At 40.4% G+C, this 21,348-nt stretch overlaps 1 long non-coding RNA gene across 2 annotated transcripts in view; it reads left to right on the top strand.

Moving 5' to 3' along the window:
- Positions 1-17,476, top strand: part of LOC120754316 (uncharacterized) — a 34,284-nt gene extending 16,808 nt beyond the window's left edge. Inside the window, exons 4-7 of one of the 2 annotated variants that reach the window (XR_009207987.1) lie at positions 3,324-3,456; positions 9,808-9,933; positions 14,210-14,379; positions 14,506-17,476. This is a non-coding gene — a long non-coding RNA (uncharacterized LOC120754316). The remainder of the gene's footprint in view (positions 1-3,323; positions 3,457-9,807; positions 9,934-14,209; positions 14,380-14,505) is intronic. The other variant, XR_009207988.1, reaches the window with a different exon arrangement.
- Positions 17,477-21,348: the final 3,872 nt, after the last annotated feature.

The raw sequence follows: 21,348 nt of genomic DNA, 5'->3' as shown, positions 1-21,348 counted from the left end.
GGGAAAGCCAAGTCCAACGGCACCATTTTGAAGCTGTAAGTCTGCGAGCACTTTCAGAAAAGGATGTCTCTACTTATAATTAGATTTCTCCAAATCAAAAGATTGTGATGTCTCATCACCAGCCTCGTGCTTTTGGAGACATCTGTGCTTAGTTTACTGCAGATTTAAAAAAAAAAAAACAAAAAAACCCCACAACATAGAAGTAAAAAAATTCAAATCCTCCCCGAGAATTTGTTTAGATTAAAAATGAGCAGGCTTTGTATATAAAAGAAAGGTACAATCTACCTAAGAGCTGTGATGAATTATCAGAAAGGTTATTTTTTTTATCTCTAGTGGTTGATCTAAAAATGGCAAATCCTGTCTTGGAGAAAGTAGTTTATCATGGGCCTTAAAGCTAGAATAGCGGTGCTACATTCAGAGTCACGGTTTTATCTTAAAGGCACTTCTTCTTATGATCTGGCTTTATTCAGAAGCCAATAGGAATACTCACAGATGTAAGAATAGTTCACAGAAATTAGAACACCAAGTGTAAACCATATTCTCATGTGCGGTGCTGGTGACAATGACATAAAACAACATTTAAAGATAAGTATTTGAGACTTCAAGTTGCAGAGGTGTACATTTTACCAGCTTCTTTTTGGATGTGGTATTTTTTTCCTCTTGTCACAGCTCCCGAGTTCACACTATGGTGGACTGAAGGTGTTTCTGAATGAGCCACCGTAGCATTTATTAGATTATGTGTAAGGGTTTGGCCTGTTCTTTTAGAAAGTTCCTCAAATACCTGGAGAAGTTGTGTTTTGAAAAGTCCCCAGGAAGGGACTCATACGTATGACTTTATGTATGAGTCTTTAAAAATCCAAACTGTTTGTAGATAGATGATCTGTTCAGGACGTATCTGGGTTAGTTTCAAAGGATCAGCTTCTGTCTGTGGTATTCAAAGGACTCTATGACTAAAGGTTAAATTAGCTATTTGGGAATGCAGTGTGTTGTGCACACCCCCAACCCACTCCCAGTGTATTTGGGCTAAGAATAAAGAGCGTAGACTCTCTTAAAACACATTTTGGAGTGTTTTCCTTAACACTTGCACAGCTCCAGACTGTAAACTGTTTAGTCGGCCTTTCAGAGTTTATTTGCAAACCATAGAGAGTACGGCTGAAGCAGCCATCCATGATCCCTGAGTTACTCATGCTCATATTTACTGAACAATCTTACCTAAAGCAGAGAGATTAGGAGCTTAATTTGGAAAGATGTTTGTCCTGCAGCACACTACGTCCAGTAGCCCCAGCAGAGGCACAGAAACAAGGCATGGCAGATAACAGCTGCCTTTGGTGTCCCCAGAAAACACAGGGACTACAAAAGAAGTTGCTGCTATTTCTGTGGAAACAAAAGATGTACCCTGGAAGAAAATGCCTGCGAAATAACAATAACAAAAATAGCTTAAAATATATTTAGGAAATGTTGGGCCAGTTCCACAAAGACATAAGTAAACAGAACTTTGAAAACAAGCAGGGCTGTTTATCTGTGGAGAGATTTTCAAAATTATGTAACTGCAGTCAGCCCTTGCCTTGATGGTACAAAATCCTTTCTCTTGCAACACCATACTCTTCGAGTGAGTTTGGAACACGGTCAAGCTGATTTGAAAATACATCTTAAATACCTGCTTACGCTATGTTATAATGGGCATGTCACCTGGTAGCTGTCAGTCTATTAATTGCAAACTTGGCATCAAAACAACTTTTATTCTAGGGGAAACTGATGGAGCAAGAACCCATCCATTTCCACAGGAGTTGTAGCTATGATCCTCTCTGAGTCCCAGACCAGAGTATTCATCCCAGCCAAGTGAAAGTTATGTGTACAGTGTGAAAAGGAAAAGCAGCCACACTGGTCACTGATACCTATTAACCGTAGAGTGATTTGATATATATATATATATATGTTTGTTTGTTTGTTTGTTTGTTTTGGGGTTTTTTGTGTTTTTTTTGTTTGTTTGGTTGGTTTTTTTTAACTGCTCTATTTTCTTCAGAACAGGAGGCACTAAAGCAGTTTTGCTAAAATGTTGTATGTGAGCAGTTATGCTAAGCCTGAAGGGTGAAACCATTTAACAGGCAAAATAAACACGTAAGTAGGGAACAGGTCAAACAGTAAACAATTGTTAACACCAGAAGAGCATCCATATAAAAGAATTATACACATATACAAAGGATTTATCACAGCTTACTTTGACTTGGATCCAAATGAGTATACCATTCCCGTCTGAATCTTTCTCTTTAGTTTTCTTTCAAATTCCCTTTTCCAAGCCCTGAATAGTGTATTTGAGATGACTAGTTTGCTAATATTTTATCATGGCAGCTAAAATAAATTCTGATTCCTTCCTGCGATGGGAAGGTTGTACAATTTTTTTAAAAATCGACTTTTTGCATACAGTTTTTATGTTTTTTCTATTCAATGGATAGTGTGATTAAATGTTAAAAAAAAAAAAAAAAAAGCCTGCTCTGAACTAGATCTTTGGTTTCTTATTGGTTGGACTGCAAATCTTTCATGTGGTGCCTACTCAGATCAGCTTTATCTCTGGGGTGATCAATAGTCCATCTCTTAAAACTGAAATACTGGGCTGATAACTGTTATCCTGCTTTTTAGCTTTGTTAAATCATTTAAACTCCAGAGCTGAAGATGCTGGAGAATCTCTTGCACACTGCAGAGATTATTTGCAAGATTAAGTTGACCTGGCACACCTTGACTTAGAAAGTTTTATATTCTCTTGTAGAAATACTTAGGAGGTAGTGAAGTTGTTCTAATGTATGTTTTTTGAATAATTGTTGTTAGGAGACAAAATTACTGTCAATGAGAAACATGCTGGTTTTTAATTTTTTTTTTTTTTTTTAATTTAAGCCTTTAACCAATGAGGATGTATGCTCTCCGTTTCAAAGGTTTTTAAAGTAACAGGTTGATAAAATATACAACTTTAAAAACATAATCAAGTTCAAAATCTCTTCGGCTCTGTCTGCATCCATTTTTTTTTCACTTCTCTTTCTATGCTACCAGTGTGAAAGAGTATTTGGTAGCCAACAAGGTATCCCAGTTCTGATATAAACCCGAGGGAATTCTAGCAGAGATCACTTACAGAAATTAAAGCTCTGATGATATGGCTGGCTGCCCAGTAATTCCAAAGGGCTGTACAAAGCAGACACAAAGAAATCAGCATAAAGAGCATCTTTCTATAATTCCCACATTTCTAAGAACAATGAGATTAACAATTAAAAGAAAAAACAAACAACCTGTAAAAAAATCCACAAAGAATTTTTGTTGTTTCCTCCTGAATTTAGGAAAATGATCAGCCCCAGCTAACCAGTTCTAGGTGAACCTGCTTGAGCAGGAGGCTGGACCAGATGACCTCCAGATGTCCCTTCCAACCTGAACCACCCTGTGATTCTGTGAAGACCAGAATATTACTGGGATGTGAGTTGAAATGTTCTGTATATAAAAGCAATCACTCAGTAAAATTTGTTCATTTTTTACAGTTGTTGTAATTTGCTTGCCCAATAACCCTGTACTATAATTTTATTTTTGAACACATAGTGGAAACTTACCCAAAAAAGGGCTGCTGGTTCAGCCTTCCAAAATAAAGAGGTGGGTTTGTTTGTATTTAAAAATCCATTTATAAATGGCTGTAAAGCATAAAGAAGTCTTTGGCCCAGGGTGTTCTGATGCTGTGTCTGTGCCTCTCTAGTGCTGAGCTGTAGACCAAACACTTGAGTCCTGAGCACTCTGAGTTTTTAATAAATACTGATCAAAAAACAACAGGGGGAAAACAGCAGAAAAAGACTAATACATTTATTTTCAGGAAATTGTCTGACCTTGGTTTTGCTAATTACTAGTTCCAGAAGAAAAACATTTTATTCTTTGATTCTAGTCCTTCACTTTGAAGATTATTGTTATTTGCACGTATCAGTCTTTGTTCACTTGTTGATATACACATGAGGTAAAGTTCTTGTTCCTTTAGTTCCAAATTGTCCAACCTTCCACATTCTCATTAAAAGGCTTTGCATGATTTTTTTTCCATGGAAAGTCCAACTTCAGCTGGATGGCTATTCTGAGGCAAGAGTTTATTTTGATTTTGGCATGCAAAATTTACCAAGCACATCATAATTTAGTTCAGTGTTTTTAAAGAGATTCAAGATTTTGAATGGATGTGCTTAAATTCCTGAGCTGCTGACATCACTGCTGATACCAGGTGAAATTTCTTGAGCTCTGGGGAAGGCCTTTGAATTCAGAGACTGAGTAAGAGACCAGAATTTAGCTTTTTGACAGGGGAAAGGAGCCTTTAAAACATGCCTACACTGGGATGGCAGCAAGAGCAATATAATAAGCACAGCTTCTTACAGCAGCATGTGCTGAAGCTGTAAATCTGCTGGTGGAGGCTCAGCGAGGGCTGAGAGTTTGAACACTTCTCTGAATTAACTGGAGCAGGGGAGGGATCCAGGCGGTCATGAACCTGTCTCTGTTTCTCCTTGCTGCCTCAGAGGTTCCCAGAGTACTCTGGGACAAGCTCTCCCTTTGTCTCAGTGTTCATTTGTTGGGGGAATAAAGGTAAAATGCTATTTGACTCTCAGTCTCAGGTGAGTAATATGCTCCTTTCTTTTTTCTTGTTTGAGAGGGATTTTTTTTTTTTTTTTTTTTTTTTTAATATATTTAAGGAAGGCATTTGTTCCTCTCCTAAAATTCCAAATGGTTTTCAGGGATGAAGGTGGGGAAAAAAAAAGAAAAAACGTCCCTACTGCACTGAAGGGTTTGTTTTCTCCCTTGAGCACCCCAAAGGCAGGAGACAAAATACAGCAATTCTTTCTGCAAAATACAAGTGCTGACTCTCAGCAGAGCACAATCTTGGCTTCATCAATCAGGAGACTACAAGGATCAGCATGAGGCTTACACAAACAATCACACACTTCCACACATGCTCTGTGCTTACCTCCTCACTCCTAAAATTTACTGCAACATTTTCTAGTCGGTTCCCTGCTTGCTTTTTAACATTTCTGAGGACACTCCTGTTCATCTTGTAGGACTTCTGTAAAGGTGTTTCAGTTCTGTGAACAGTGAGTGCTTAAATTAATGTGAAATTAAATGAGAAAAGGGTTATTTACAGTGAGGTATTCTCGCTCTGCTATTGCTCAACAAAGTGAAATGAGGACTCAGCCTCTGTAGTGGTATATAGTATTTACTTAGTGTTCAGATGTAGGTGTAGCTATCAGGGAAAATTGTTGCAACATATTTTTTCTTTCACAAAGAGCAATTATGAGTGATATTATTTGTAATTAATTGAGACAGATTTCTTCAAAGCTTCTCATCATTAGCTTATATTTACCCTGCAGTGGCTTTTTCTCCCTTGAGAAATACAGCTGAGTCTCAGTGCATCGATATGGCAGTATAAAGTGATTGGAAAATCCCTGCAGCTGGTAGAGAGGGAAGCAGACACTCCCTAAAATCTCCCTTCTGAGGTTTTATTAATGGTCATGCTCAAAAAATGACCTCATCACATAGTGAGTATTGTGAGAGAGTTTACTGGGAAGAAGAGGTGCTCTTGGTGGCCTGTAGCTGATTTGGGGGGAGACAGAAGTAAGCTAAGCCTTTAGGATTCCTAAAACTGTGTCATGCACCAGTCTGTGAGAAAAAAAGACCAAAATCTTGGAGTGAAAAAGTAGATTAAACCTGTTCCTTGTGAGAGCAAGGGAGTGCTCTGTTTCCAAGACGTATTGCAGTGGCAGAGTTACAGTGGTACTAAATCCTGAGCATTCTTGCCCTAGGGTAGGAGTCAGGCCTTTTCCACACCAGTGTTGGCTTCTCCCAGATCAGCTCGTGGTGTCTGGGATACCTGAGTGGGAACTGCAGGGGGAGATCCAGTTGTAGATAAAACAGTATTATTATTTGTGTCGTTAATGAGCTGCCTTATGATATCTCATGGTAAATAAAATTAAGAAGCCATGACACAGAGCGACTGTAGCCTGTTCCCTGTTGTTTTGGGTTTCAAAACACTTATTTTGTGTCTTTGGCAAAAAATGGGGGAGTGGTAGTGGCATTGAATAAGAGGGTGAACTTAGCCCGCAGTATAGTTTCCTTTTGCCAAGAGCAAAGAAATTATAAAAACAAATTCTTGGCTGAAAACTTAAAAGGATAGGTTTGGAATGTTATCTTAAAGGATGTTACAATCCTGGAGCTTCCAGTCATACCCCAGATAAAGCACTTTGTTTATACATTACCCCATTTCACGTACAATGCTTCTATGGGAGAGGTGCTGTAAGGATTCATCCTGGGTTTGGAGGACAAAGAGTTTAATTAGAGGGCTTTTTCTTTCTGTAATCTGCTGGTTTTATACATCACACATATAATCTACATTTTTGCAGCAAGTACTGGTTAAACTGTTCAAACAGATTTTGTACTGTTGTCCTAGGATTTACTCCCTTTCAGGAAGCCAAGAGAAACTTTAGAAATTCACAGTATTTACATCAGCATTACCTGGAAAAGAATCTAGGAGAGAATTTTTAATAACAGCTTTACCGTCAACTTTAGAGTTTAATTTGAGCTTTTATCTTTGTGTTTTGTTTTAAAGAAAAGGAGACTTTTAGAGCCGTGAGAATTAAATTGGTATTGCCATTTCTGTAGCGATAAATTACCTGAAGTTTGACATTTCCAGCAATATAGATATCTTCATGACTGAGAGAGATCACAGTTTGAATAATGCAATAATGTTTGAATAATAGTGAAAACCTCACTGCCTTACATCAAGTATTGACACCCCTCTTTGTTGTTGAAAACAAACCACAAAGGGCTAAATTTTGGGGCTGTGGGCTTTGATAATAAAATGGGCACTGTTCTGGCTTCCACTGAAGTTGACAGCAAAACTGTTGTCTACAATAGCAACAGGATTTCTCTGTACAGCGAAACGTGGGAGAGTTGCAGAAGATCTGTAAATGTTTTTGAAGTTCAGTACTGACTTTGGTTCTCCTAAGTGCTAAGGAATTTAGCTTTCTCCCTTGAATGCATGGCATTTTCACTTCTTTTAATCCTTCTTGATAATTTGCTCTTACTTGTGCCTGACTTAAGGGCCTACAGAACAGAAGGTGTGGTCTTCTAAAATAAACTTGTATTGTTTTTGTAGGATCCACTTGATGCTTCTCACTTTTGCTTTAGCAGTAAAAGTGACTTGTGCTGACAGCTGCAGTAATTGCTGTGCACGGAATAAAACTGTCTGTTTTCTCACCCCACTTCTAAAATTTAAGTGTATTCTTGCAGATCTAAGCTGAAATACGTAGATAACTTTTTTTCTCTATGCCATAAAAATGGTTTATATGTTTTTCTGATGCTTGAATGTGCAGAAGACACATGTAATCATTATTGAAAGGTAAAAAAGAGAATGGGGCAGATTTGGAAGCAATGAATTTTATTTTTATATCCCATTCTTTCTCATTGTTTGTTATTTTTATAAGCTCTACTAGTCCTGTTTCCAACTCCCCTTAGAATTAATGACAGCCAGAACAAAGTACAAAGAGACTTTTGTAGATGTTTAAAAGATGAAGCCTCTTTTCAGAGGTGACAAAGTTCTAATTTAGTTTAAAATGAGTCCTGCTAAGGTGCCTTCTACTGGTACAGCAGGTAGAGCTGCGGGGAGGTAGAGCTTTAAGCAAATATCAATAGAAGATGGTTCTGTCACAGTATTCATCACAATAGTTGCCTGTTTTCACATTAGAACATTGTTAGAAAATATGGAGAATTGAGTCAAATGCCAGTGAAGATTGGCATTTTCATACTGATGAACTCACTTTTGAATTTGACAAACCACACACTTTGAAGATCACATTGTTTTGTGACTTTTGTCCTCTCGCTGGTCATTTTTTGCTCCTACAAAAGTTGTGGGGGTTTTTGTTTTGTTTTGGGTTTTTTTCTGTTTGTTTGTTTGTGTTTTGTGTGGGTTTTGTTGTTGTTGTTGTGGGGGGGTTGTTTGTTTTGTTTTTTGTTTTGTTTTGGGTGTTTTGGTGTTGTGGGGTTTTTGTGGGGGTTTTTTTTTTTTGGCTTCTTTTTCTACAATGCTGTGTCAGAAGGTGAGGGGAGGATCTGTTTTTAATGCAGCACACTAGAGGCAGATAGTGATACTATTTAAGCACTGTGCTGTTTGGCAGTGGGAATGGGCTCCGAGGATCTTTTGCAGTAGTTCAGTTATTAGCTATAGGATTAGTGGTATCTCTAACAATCACCACTGGTAGCAGCTCGGGGGAGTCTTCCTCAGAAGTTCCTTTGTTCCTTTGTTGTTGGCATCCCTTTGTTCACAGCACAAGGTTTCAGCCAGAAGTGGGGGCACAAGAAAAGTCAACGCTTTGTGACTCTTTGGAGAAAAATACACAGCAACACAAGGACTTGAGGAGGCTTTTTGGCTGATCATGACTGATCATACTTAATTGGTATAAAGAACTACATGGGATAAATTTGGCAAAACTTCTGGATTCTGTTTCACTTGGCTATGGGAGGAGAAAGCCTGAGACAACATCAAGTTACATGTCAGATTGCCCAGTATATTCAGGCTTGCACAGCCAGAAAAAGAAATGTGTGTTCTTAACAGTGACTTATTTTTTCTGCCCTGTGCTGCTGGCTGACATTAGAAGCCTTTCAAAGAATCTTTGTTTAATTTCCATTCTTTCATGTAGAGTAGTGTTATTCTGTGAAGCTATCTAGTTGAGCCACATACATGGGGGATGAACGCTTTTTGCCTAGAATGTAGCAAAGCTTGTGATCAGCAGAAGTGGAAAAACCCACATTCTTGCTGCCTGTTGGAATGCGCAGCTGCATTCCCGGAAGAACCAGCCAGTCCAAAAACCTTCTGTCTTTTCTTCTTTTTTTCTGGCCTTTAGTTGGGTGGCTACTTTTTGTTTGTGGATTTCATTTGCCAGACTACATCTCTATTGCCGTGCATGTGGGTGCTGGGGTTTGGTCAGAGGAAGTGGTTCCTTGCTGGCACTCACTGAGAAACAAGAAAACAGCATTTCCCCTGTATGTCAGATCCCTTACAGGAACAGGTAGCTCACTGCTAAAAGCAGTGCAAGTTAAGCGTCCCCCCTTTGCTCAGGACATGCAAGTTGTATTCTGCAGTCTGAGATAAGTGTTGTTCCCTTGGATCGACCCAACAGCTTTGTTTTGAGATAAAATCCTCGGGCTGTTTGTCAAGTTCACAGCTACCAGAAGGATCTGGCTCTGGAAGGAGTGAGGAGCTGCTGTGGGCAGCTGCTGTCCCCTGATGGATTTTAGTGTGAAGGCTTGCCTGTAGCAGGGGCAGGGGTACAGCAACATAGAGGAGACAAAAAGGACAAAAAATATTTGTAAAAGAGGATTTAGAGCATGACTGAGTGCCACACAGAGACTAAAGGCACAGCACAAGGATCTGAAGCCCTGGGCAGCTGCTGCTGTTCGCACAAGTCAGTGCTGTCAGTGGAGCTGTAGAATTTTGCTCTGTATCTGCTATTGGTAATTTTTTCCCTAAATTTTTTCACAAAACCAGAGTTAGGGTACGTTAAAAATAATTTATTGTACTGTCACATTCTCCCCTTTAAGCAGATAAAGTTGTCATTCTTTTCAAGTTAAAAGAAGAACTGTGAAAAATAAAAAAGGAGTCTCTGTTCTAGAGCATTGCTCTGTCATCCACAGAACTGTAGTTTTCTGTTACATTGTTTGAGTTGCAGAGAAAAACTTACGTGTCTAAACTAAGGTAATTTTATAGATCTCTAAAAATCTGAATTTTCTCTCATGCCCCTTTCCCCCCAATTTTAGGCATCCAGAGAAAACCTAAAACTGTAAAATAAATCTTCGAATGCTGCAGAAGGCTGAGCATGCCTTTGCAATTAGAACTAATTTACTGCCCTGTGAGACGGGGGAAATGTGCAACGTACTCCTTGGGTAAGTACGCCGCAGTAAGAAAGGCAGAGCTGTTCTGTAAAAGTTATCTGCTCGTATTCAGCAATTATCAGGGTCATTCTTACAGCTACATACCGCAGAGCATTAATTAATGGGGCTGCAGCTGGTGGTACCACTTTGGCTGCTTCAGCCCAGCCTCTTATTCCATATTTCTCAGGTTCGTATGACCAGGCTTGGACCACATCCCATCACCCTTTTTTTCCCCCCAAAGTACAGAAAGTACTTAAGTCTCTGCTGGAAAACTGCCAGGCTTTCATAAAAAAGAACAGAGCTGTCGTTTCTTTGCTATTTTTATCTCCGCTGCCAAAAAAGACACCATGTTGCATTGGCAGTTGTATATTTTAAATTGCTTTCTCTGTTGAGCTTCTCGGGTCAGAGCCCAGGCTTTCTGCAGCCAGTGGATGTCCAGCATGTTGCTGACTGCAGCTCCACTCTGCATCTTGGGGCACTGGATTACTTTAGGCGATGGTTCCCACACACAACAGGACTGCACTTCTCAATTTCCTAAATGTCGGGAGGCACAGAAGTTTCAAAAAGAGCTGGTGAGGCAGGTGTGGGGAGAAAAGCCTGCAATAAAAAGCCGTTTCCAGTCACAGTGCCTTTTGCAACAGGAGGATGCAGTCATGACTAGGTTTGGCACAGTGGCAAGGTTCCCCTGGAATTCCCATTCCTGAAGCCAGGATCTCAAGGTCTGAAGGACTGGAGTGGGTAGAGTGGTTCTGTCCTCCTGTGGTTTGTGTAATCCTGCTGTGAAGGTCGAGTCACTTCATCCCCTCTGTGTCAGGTTTTATTCCTCAGGAGTTCTTGAAACGGAAACAGAAAGGAGGTAAATCTGTTCTCATTGCTTTATGTCCTTTCGGCATAGAAGGCAATTCCACAAAATTGTAATGGAATTTTAAAGATGGAGTTAGCTGCCAAAAGCATTTAAAAATAAGATTGTATGAAAGCCCAAAACACTTACTTTGCCAATGCTTTTAATTCTGATGAATTGCCATTTAAGATACTACTTTGGACTGTGAGAGGTAGGATTTCATTGCCAAAATACAGTCTGTTCCTCCAAACACTAATTCATGTATTTAAATTTGAATGAATACTATGAGTGACCTCTGCTGTAATTGCCACAGCCTAATTTGGGATTTGCAGAAAGCCTGCAGGATCAAAACTTTTTGGAGGGTATTTTTAATGTGGACACAGTCTTCAGCTCCAAACTGCCTTGGAAATATTTGCATTTAGTGGTACAGCACCTCAATGTGTATTTTTACTATTTACTAAGTAACCTATAATGTCACTTATTGTCTCTTAAATATATCTATATGTCTCGTCGATATAGGTATGGAAAAATAAGCAGATGAATATCTGAAAAAAAGACTGGACATCGCTGGAATAGAGAGAGGTGGGGAAAGGCTTCATGAAAGCTGTCCTTCCCCAGGAAACACAGTTTGCTGTAAAATGCTCAGTGGTGAAAAATGTAACCACACTTATTCTCTCTTGTTTGAAATATTCCTTTCTCCCTCCTCCCCCTACATTCCCTTGGATCCTCATAATCCTTATAACAGCAGGTTTTGTTAAGGTCACTTTGATCATACTGTTCCTACTGTAGAAAGCTTTGTAGTTGAACACCTGCTTTATATATGTAAAGATGAACTAACTTTCATACTTAAAAAAAGGTTTAGTCATCTTTAGTATTGATGCTAAATAGAACACAGCTAGAGATTCCTCTGCTTCAGAATGGAGAGTGAACTTTCTGAGCATTTACAATGATATTGATGAGCAGCACATGTCTTTGGCACTCTTTACAAAGTGTAGTAACTGCAAGGTAGCTGGAAATGCCCAGAAGCGGATTAGCAATTAGAAAATTAGAGGGATAGTGGATACAAAATCTAATACAACTTCTTACATGTGGCTTTAAAACTTTTACTGGGACCACACTGTAAGGAAGCAGATCTTTCAGCTCTTAACCCACATACAAAGCAAACACTCTGGCTTTTATTGCCTTTTTAAATTCAATCTGCTCAATGCCAGCTTCTGTTAATGCAAAATTTGGTACTTGGAGTTGGGAGCTCTTTTACCTTCCTCCATGTAAATCAGCTAATCCCAAGGCCTGGGCAGCCTCCCTTCCCCACGCACAAGTGCTGAGAGAAGTGATACTTGAGGGAGCTTGCAGGTTTGGTTCTTTAACTGAGCAGTGATTTATGGCTTTTGGCTGAGGTCATTGCTTGGCACATAGTGATGACCAATTTGATGGATTAAGAACTCAAGCAATTCAAGGGCCCTTAACATTTGCAACCAATCATAATCTGGCTGGCAATGACCACAGCAAAAACCCCACGTATTCTTCTTTGGATCTATTTTAAACTAGTTTAGCTTTGTTTTCTTCTTGGAGACCTACTGCTGCCATTAGATACTCTTTGATTTGGTTCCAAGGATGGGTCAGAGTCACATTTGTCTTCTATAAACCTATTTTTGTCCCCTCATTGATGTACACTGCCGAGAGTTGCACATTTCTTTTTGGTCTGCTGTTGCATTAGCACATCAAGGAGAGCTGCAGGGGCCAGTGCTGCAGGATGGGCAGGAGGGTTTTGCACAGTGTCAGAGGGTGCACATGGGCTACTTTTGTGTCATCTGAAGAAGCAGGTCCTGATTAACAGTGCCTCAGATATCACCAGTTCGTCAGTGTCCGTGAGGTGTGTGAGGCAGAGTGCTTCAGGAGCACCATTAGAAAGGCTTTACTGCACTAAAGGGGTGGGGAAGAAGCTCTGAATAAGGGAAATTCCATGAATATACATTGTTCACATATTTAAAGTTAAGCCCAGTTTGGGAATAAAATAATGAGATCAACAGTAATTCTCTTCCAGGCTCGTACTAATGTCAGTGAAGGTGTAATACTCTGTGACTTTGATATTAAAACCCTTAAAAGTTAGGCTTTGAAAGCTGTCTTTGCTATGTTAAAAGTGTCTTGCTGTACTGCATGGCTGGGAAGGAGATATTTCTACCATATTTACAGTAGGCAGCTCAAACACTAATCAATACTTATGTGGCACTTTTTACCCACTGAAACAGCATCTCTTGCACAGCAAAGTCCTGTTTTATTTGGGCAGACTTGTTCTGAAGGTGGTGATTTGTTTTTCCTCTATGGTATTTCACAATCCTTAGTGTTTATTAGATTATTGGTATGTCTTTGGGGTTTTACTCTTCTCTGTTACATCTTAATTTACTGAAATATAGGTTGAAAATAAGTTGCCTAAACGATTATTATTTCTGTTTTATTTTGTGCCTCTGCCTTGGAGCCATGGTGCTGGCTCCCTCTCCAGTGATAGGGGCTGTATAAATGTAGCAAAAGGTGCTTCTGACAGAGCAAAAAAAAATATTTCTGGGGCATGCAGAGGAAGACAAATACCAGGAAGGCTGATTTTTGTTCAGTACAGCTCTTTCAGAGTGACTTGCATGGATGAACGTGTTCTTTCCTCTAGCTCAGAACTGTGTGAGCAATGTTCCTGAGCTGAAAATCCATGATGGAAGCCCCAGCATGTACATGCAATGGTCCTGAGCTGAAATTCCGTGCTGCAAACAGCAACACGTACATACGATGCTCCTGAGCTAAAAATCCATGCTGAAAACATCAGCATGTACCTTAAGCACTTTTGGGCTCTAATGCATCTGTTTCATTGAGTTGAGAATCCTTCTCCCAGACTGCCTCGCGTCTGGATGTTCATGCTGGAAAGTGCACATCCTCCGTCCTGCAGATGAAGGAGGGAACCAAGCACACTTTGACTGTGGCCATACGATCCATTGCAGCAGGAGCTGGGACCAAGACCTGCTGCCTGGTAACCTACTCACCTCTGCCTTTTTCACAAAAGGGTGGGGATGAAATGAGTTTTCTTCAGATCGCCAAAAATGTCATCAGACTCCAGAGATCTCCCAGCCTAAACTGTCTCCAACGCCTTCTCATGAGTCCAGGGCCTCACCTCTTCCCCTCTGTGCAGCTGCCAAAACCTCTTGCTTCCTTTCACTGACAGCTTTACCAGTGCAGCTGTGTATTTTCAATGAGTAGCGCTAGGAAAATTTGGGGATGGAATATAATTAAATTTTTAAAACCCACAGGAAAGTTTCTGGTTTGAACATATTAGTCACTCAAGTTCAATTAGAGCTTCGTTTCTAAGGATGTTACCTGATGCTACCACAGAAGGTCCAGAGAGCTGCAGGACGATCGCTGCTTTGCTGAAATCACTGTCATTCAAATCCTGATTTGTATCTGTAGGAAAACCAAGGTGCTGAAGGCCAGTGACAGATTCATGGGAGGATTTGTGTCAGAACCAATTTGGATCTTGGGAACTTTTGGTTACAGTTGCTGTGCAGAGAGCCATGACAGCATTCCCTTCATGAAGCGCAGCAAAATCCCACCTCTCCTTGTCATCTGGTAAAGGGAAGGTAAGTACTAAGTGCCCTTCAGTTGTGAGCTATTCCAAGCTAGGATTCATGCAAGTCTTGTACAGCGGGAAAAAAAAAAAAAAAGGAATGTTTCAAATGCCTCGTAATGCCCTTTTTTTCTTTCAGGAAGCCCTAGGTGCTGCTGCATGGAGGTAGGTCTGCTGCTGAAGCACATCCTTGTGGAATCCTGCTTGCTTCCTAAACAAGGCTTCTTTAGCTCATATGGAGCATTTTCCTAGCTGGTGTCTCTTCCTGTATATATTTTGAACCTATGGGAAGTCAGTGCTGCATTATATGAGACACTGACATATGAGACACTGATATGCTCTGAATTTATCTGCTGGCTGTGGAGTTGTTTAGCCCTGTCAGAGTCCTTGTCTGGACTGAAGGAAATCTAAGAACACGAGTGCCAGATGAATGGAGACAAGAGAAAATGATCTGGACCTTCTTGGGCCTACGGCTCTCACTCTCACACATTCAGTTGAAGCCCTGTGAATGTGTTCAGATGAAAGGCCAGCAATGGGAAAGAATTGCTGTGGATTCCCTGGTGGGAGAGGTCATTCCTCCCCATCATGAACACCTTATGGTTTTACCTTTTTTCCTTACACCACCCATTAGGTGGCACCTAGAGAATAGAGATACGCTGGCATAGTCTGGACAGGAAATGATGGCTGGAGAGTGAATGGAGACATCTCTCACAACCGTCTTTAACTTCCCCCCAGACCTCTTTGCACCCCTCCACACTCCTGAAACAACTCTGCTTCTCTTCAGCAAAGACTTTTGGCTTCACTGTTAGAGTCCAGGTCTGCTCCATGAGAAAGTTTGCATGGTCCTTTCTAGCTCCTGCATCTTAACTTTCCCCTTAGCTCTGCAGAACAGAGAAACCCAAGTGATAAAACTGCTCGTGGGTAAATTCTGCTGCTTTTCTCTCTAGGAAGGTGCCACATGTTACATCTGAACTCAATGCTCAAGATCCTTTTCCTCTCTGCAATGCAATGTGTTTTGGCCGCTTATCCTGAGGGAGAACTGGGCACATACCAGTATTTTTCATTCTCTTCTATTCCCACATCTCAATTGCAATTAAGAAGGGATCCCCAGAGGTCCTCTAGAAGCCACATGGTAACTCAGGGCCAGGTTTTCAGGACAAGCTGTAGGAGATACCTTCAAGGATTTAAGCAGACACAACACTGGGATGGGAACATTTATCAGGAAGATTTAGCCCTAGGTGTTTCTAGTCCCACCCTGTAGCTGGTAAGGCATTGAAGAATGGTCCAAACTTCTCCCTCTCATGGGTATTGAACCTGTTCTTTGGGAGCCTCAGCTACTACTGGTATTGGGAGCAAACCATGGGCAAGTTAAATCTCTGCATTTAAAAAAAACCTGTAATCAGAAAAGGCTTTCCAAGAGTTTGTACCCCTCCTTCAGGGATTTATTTATTTATTTATTTATTAAGAAATAGCAGCTGGAATTTTAAGTGACAGCTTCTGATCTGATAGATACTAGAACTAATAATTTTGATAACTCTGTTTCTGTCCTTGTCAAGCACCCTGTTAATGGCTGGGTCTCTGCCCTACCTGGAGCAAAACTGAAGCTGATTTTGGATATCACTCATGCTTAATTACATTCATAAATGAAGGGTACCATAATAATGGAGTTGGTGTTGCAGGTCACATGGGAAAAACTGGGAAATTGTCCTTGTAAGGCTTTGTATTCTAAAGTGACCTGGGTATTTTTATATTTTCTAGTCAGTTTTTGACTAGAGCAAGGAATTGATATATAGCTCACAAATACATCTGTCTGGGGTGGTTTCTCTCGACTGGGCTATTTCTTTCATGGTGTCCTTTTGTGTGTGTCACAGGACAACTTTTTATGGGGTCCTTTATAGGAAAAGGAGGAGAATCGGTTTACATCCCACTTAGAAAAAATGGCATCAAACAACTTCTTCAAAGTCCAGCATTTTTCCCTAAGCACAAGTAAAAGCTTAAATGGTTAAATCAATCCCAACGAATTCAGCATTTAGTAAACGCTCTCCTTACTCACACATTCTATTATTCCCAACCAGAGTAAAATATAGGAGACAGCGGTGCAGATGAAAAGAAACAGAAAATATCCCCTTTTGGAAGGAGACAACTTCTCCTCTGACATATTTAAAGCAACCTGATGTTTCCACCTCTAGCCTGATGTTATTATGCATCTTTTCCCTCCCCCATCGATATAAATGTTTGGTTCAGCTTGTTGAGGATTGATCGAATCTTCTCCCTGCACAAGTTTCCGTGGGTGGAGACAGGATCCAAAATGCCAGCAAATAGAGGTTTTGAAAATGCAGTATCAACAGAGCTGTGCAAGCAACTCCTTTTAGTGGTTTCTTGGCTGAACTGTAATGCTGAGAAACAAGTTGTTCTGTGACAGAGGAACTAATGAATCCTGGCTGCTTGGATTTCAATCCTTGCCTCCCAGCTCTTTGCCCACCCCTCCACCCCTGCTCCCTCCATGTCCCCTGTGATTCCCTCCCCTCCAGCTACCTTCACTTCCCTTCCCTTCCTTCTCCCCAGATAACAGCTGGGCAATGGTAGCACGGATTGCAGTTTGCTCTGATGAGTAACTGGCCAGGGAGAGCAAACTGCAAAGAACTGCTGAGCTCACTCGGCAGAGTTTCTTTAGTGGGGGCACTGGTGTAGGTCCCTCTTTTTCTATTGAGCTGCCAGCTCCTTGAACTTTGTGCTCACTCAGCTTTGCTGGGAATGTCATGTCTGTACAGAACTTGGCTGAAACAGCTCTGAGGTTGAGAAGTTATTTGAGAGACAGATGGACTGGCAGTGCAATCACACAAGCCTCATTTCCTAGGGGAACCTGCCTTCAAATGCTTTGCTTGAACCAAGATAAAGTGTTTTTGCTTTGTTTTCCAAGACTTGTTAACTGCTTGGATTAAACTAAATGTGTGTATTAAATGATACTGTAAGCATGTGAGTACTCTTCTGCTAGTCTATTTTTTATTTTTTTTTTAATAGCAATGGATTTATTTCTTTACATATTTTACAGGCAAAGCATGGCACAGCTAGCCCTGCCTAGTTTATATTGGCTTCACATAACTTTTGATATCATGACACTATTTTATATCTCTCTTCTCTTCCTCTGCATTTGATGCATCACCCAAATGTTGCTGTCTTTACAGGAGAGATACACCATGTCTTTGAGCACTTGCTGTCTTCTTGAAAGGTTATGGTCTTAGTCCAAAGGTATTTTTCTCCTCACCTTAGCACGATTTCAAGTGTTTCAGCTTTACCTGATACAGAAGATCAAAAATAATAAGGAAATGGCTTAGTACACCTTAAGTATTAACAAACTTTAGAAATTACAAGCCCTAGTTTGCCATTCCCTTGAACAGGCGTTGTGTCCAGTCACTCATGAATACTGCCATTGAGTCTTTTTGCACATATTACCATATTGTATTTAATGATAAAGGTATTTCGATTTCCTGCTTATGAGCATAGCAGCCATCAATATTAATAGATGGCTCATCCTCATTAAAAAAGCAATAGGCCCTTAAATTCATATCTCGTTCACAAGACCCATTTCGTATCAAATGTTTATCTTCTTTTCCTTAACTCATTCTACATGACCAGCACTTTGTGCTGCACTGCAGGTTGTTAAGTACAGAGACACAACACAATTAGGATTTCTCTTCTGATTAAGGAGCTCTATACTGTAATATAGAAAGAACAATAATAAAAAGATAACTTCAGAGGGCCATCAATGCCATCATAATGTATTTAACTTCAGAGTAAAAAGAGTTGTACAAACTGTAAAAAGGGTGCAACTGGCAACATTGATCAGTAACTCAGAATTGTGTTGAAACCCAGACCCTAATTTCATGGTACCAGATGTTAAGCTAAGCTGTTAGTATTTTCTAATAATCACTTTTCATCTGCTACTGCTTTTTATTTGTACCACTTAAGCACCTTGGGACCCTGGTGGCAGACCTGTGCCATACTGATCTAAACACTATATAAACAACAGAGCAGAGTGAAGATCCTTGCATTTAAGGATTGTGAGTTCTCACAAAACAAGTCACTGGTTTGAAAACCATCAGTCATGACACTGTTAACTATTAATCTATTCAGTAAACTGTATTTCATGTTTTCATCTGTATTCATTTCCGGATCTCATTCAGAAACATTTTTCTCCTGCCTATATATTTAATTTTTGTCCTGTATTTAATTTAATGCACTTTGTAAATATACTAAAAGAAGCTATACTTTGAGAGAGTGATGTGATCGCTCCGTTCTGCAGATGAGTTTTAGTGCATTAGCTTTGCCATGCAAGAGCAAATAGATGATTATTGAGGCAGCTAAAAAGGAAATACAAATGTAGATTAGTAGGTCATAGTGTCTTTTATTATTACTGTATTCAAATCCAGTCTTGACTGTATTAAATGCATCATTGTGACACTGCTGGCTGCTTGGTGCCTCGTAAATGAAGTTCACAGGGTAAATCCTGCTCAGGGGAATAGCCAAACTTGATGCTAATTGCCAACTTTGTTGCCATGGTTATGCAGAACAAACATCCCCGTAACCCTCTGGGCAGGAATCAGGCATAGCACAAAGGTAGCTAATTTACTGCTCTGAATGGAAGTAGGCCGAACAGAAAGCTTTGGTCAGCAAGGGTTTCTAATCCAGTTCCAGTCATTAAGCGTCCCCGTGCAGAAAACTGATCTTACAAGCTCTTAAAGCAGACACGCAGTTTTGTTTGTATTTTCTCTATTACAAATGTCAAGCCCATTTGCATTTTCTGTTCTGAAGTTTGACAAAGAAGAGACAAAGTTTGGCCATGGAATAATTTCTACACATTCATTAGGAGCCCTTGTTAATGTATAGAGGGTGTTGGTTCAGGGAAAATGTGTTGCATTTTTATCCACCTGCTCAGCTCTACGGTTTCTCCCAGTGGTGCTGAACTTCCACAATGCAAACATCAGTTTTAGTATGTCCTGGTGTCCCCAGCTATGGCATGGCTAAGTCATGTCTGCTGGATACCGCTGTGTTGATAATAGCAAATGGAGCTCCCAGTAAAAGTGGGTGAGCCACAGAGATAGGAGAGAGCGTGGCTGCTGCTTCTGAAGGAAAGAGAGTGAGAGCAGAAAGAAGATCTATATTGAGACAAAGACCAGGGCACACATAGAAGGCCAGAGCAGTTGGTGAGGGGTTGGGGAGCTCCTGTTGGGCTGGACAGAGGACCACTGTTCTTTAGGGAGATTGTCCCCTTCTCCCGGCTATAGCTACAATCCCTACTTCTCCAGTTCTGCTGGCTGCAAGAGCAAGTTTGGTAGATGTAAAGGACATGAAGCTGAGATGATTTTGACATTTTGTCCCACTTGTTTTGACAAGTTTTGGCCTATCCTTGGAGGGAGTGCTGTGCACAGCCACTCGTGCTCACAGCAATGAAGGGGATATATAAACCTTGTGTCTCCAGCTGATGAGGGCAAAACTGACTACCAAGTGGTGGCCATGCATGTTCTGCCAGCAAACTACACAAAAAAATATTTTAAATTAACTTCTTCAGTTACAAAGGCCATTTAAATGACATATGATTTTCAAAACACAATATTCTATGGGGCCGGTATATCTCTCCCCACTCCTATGTTTGCTTTTCCTGCTTTAGCATTTGACGTTAATGTCTGTCATTGAACATCTCAACCTTTGTATCTTTCTCATGGGAGACACAGATCAGAGTGTTCAAGCTTTGTAATTTGGAGTTGCCGGCATTTTTGTTCACCACAAATGTTTCTGATGATACCAATGACATTTCAGCAAGTTTTGGAGGAAAAAAATCATTAAGAATAGAGTAAAAAAAAAATTCCCTTGTTGATCTGAAGTGCTCTCTGAATGAGTTCTGGGAAGTTTAAATTCAGGTATGGAATCCAACCTTTCCGTTTGCACTAGAAGTGACGCTATTTGCAGTGACTGTTTAAGAGAACCCCAGTGTTGAAATCTTTAGACAAAAGGTTTTGCGATTGTTCAGCAGAGGGATGACTATTGATCAAAAATACATTCTATGTGTTTCCAGTTTAGCGAGGCACACTGATTTCCAAGACCAAAACTGCTGTCTTTTTACTTTTACAGTCTTTGTTTGAACTGAGATCCACATTCATTGTTACTGAGCTTTAATAATCTAAGGGTCACTTGAAGGGCTTTTGTTTGAGAGACCTTTCAAGCCAAGCCAAGGCAGCAGTTTAGAGAACGTTTCTTGTTTGTAGACAAAAATATATTAAAACAACCAAGGGAGCTATTACTCTTCCACATAATTATTTTTAATGTCTCATTGGACATGTATGAAATGCCTTTCAGTTCCTGTGGGAGAATTACTTTTTTGCCTTTTGCAGCATAGCTTTTGTTAAATTTCTGCGCTGCTTTTCCATTGAGCAATGCTCACCCCAGAAGACTTTATAAACAGGAATGGTATCTCCAGGAATATGCTTCCAACATATAATCCACAGAAGTACTTGGAGATTTGTCAGCGGTTATCAGATCGTGCAAGGACCTGATACCTTGCATACCTTGTGCCATCTATTTTTTTTCTGGCCGCAGTCAGGAGAGAACGTGACCCCAGTTCACAGCGGGAGAAGTCGAAGAACAGCTGGGAGTCCTGCAGGATGTGAGGCAGAGCCATGTGCTGCAGCAGCCCATGGTGGGGGCAAGAGGGCTAGGACTCTCTTCACCCCCTTTTTTACTGGTAAATACTTGCTAGGGAATCAGACCACCTTGTGTCTTTGGAATAAAAATGATTGCCAAAAGTTCTGTGCTGTGCAGCTCCTTTCAGTTACCTGGGAAAGACTGGAATGGTGCGCATCCTTCTTTTTTGTGACAGGAATGTGTTCGTGGGGAGGAGAACAAGAACAGAAGCTGAGGGAAGAGGGAAAGAGTAGCTTTATGGAAAGACAGAAACCATCCTGCAAAAATCTAATTCTAGTAAAAC

The sequence above is a fragment of the Hirundo rustica genome, chromosome 6, assembly GCF_015227805.2.
Source record: "Hirundo rustica isolate bHirRus1 chromosome 6, bHirRus1.pri.v3, whole genome shotgun sequence".
NCBI classification, from domain to species: Eukaryota; Metazoa; Chordata; class Aves; order Passeriformes; family Hirundinidae; genus Hirundo; species Hirundo rustica.
The sequence above is the reverse complement of the archived record's forward strand: the minus strand, read 5'-3'. Positions and strand labels throughout refer to the sequence as shown.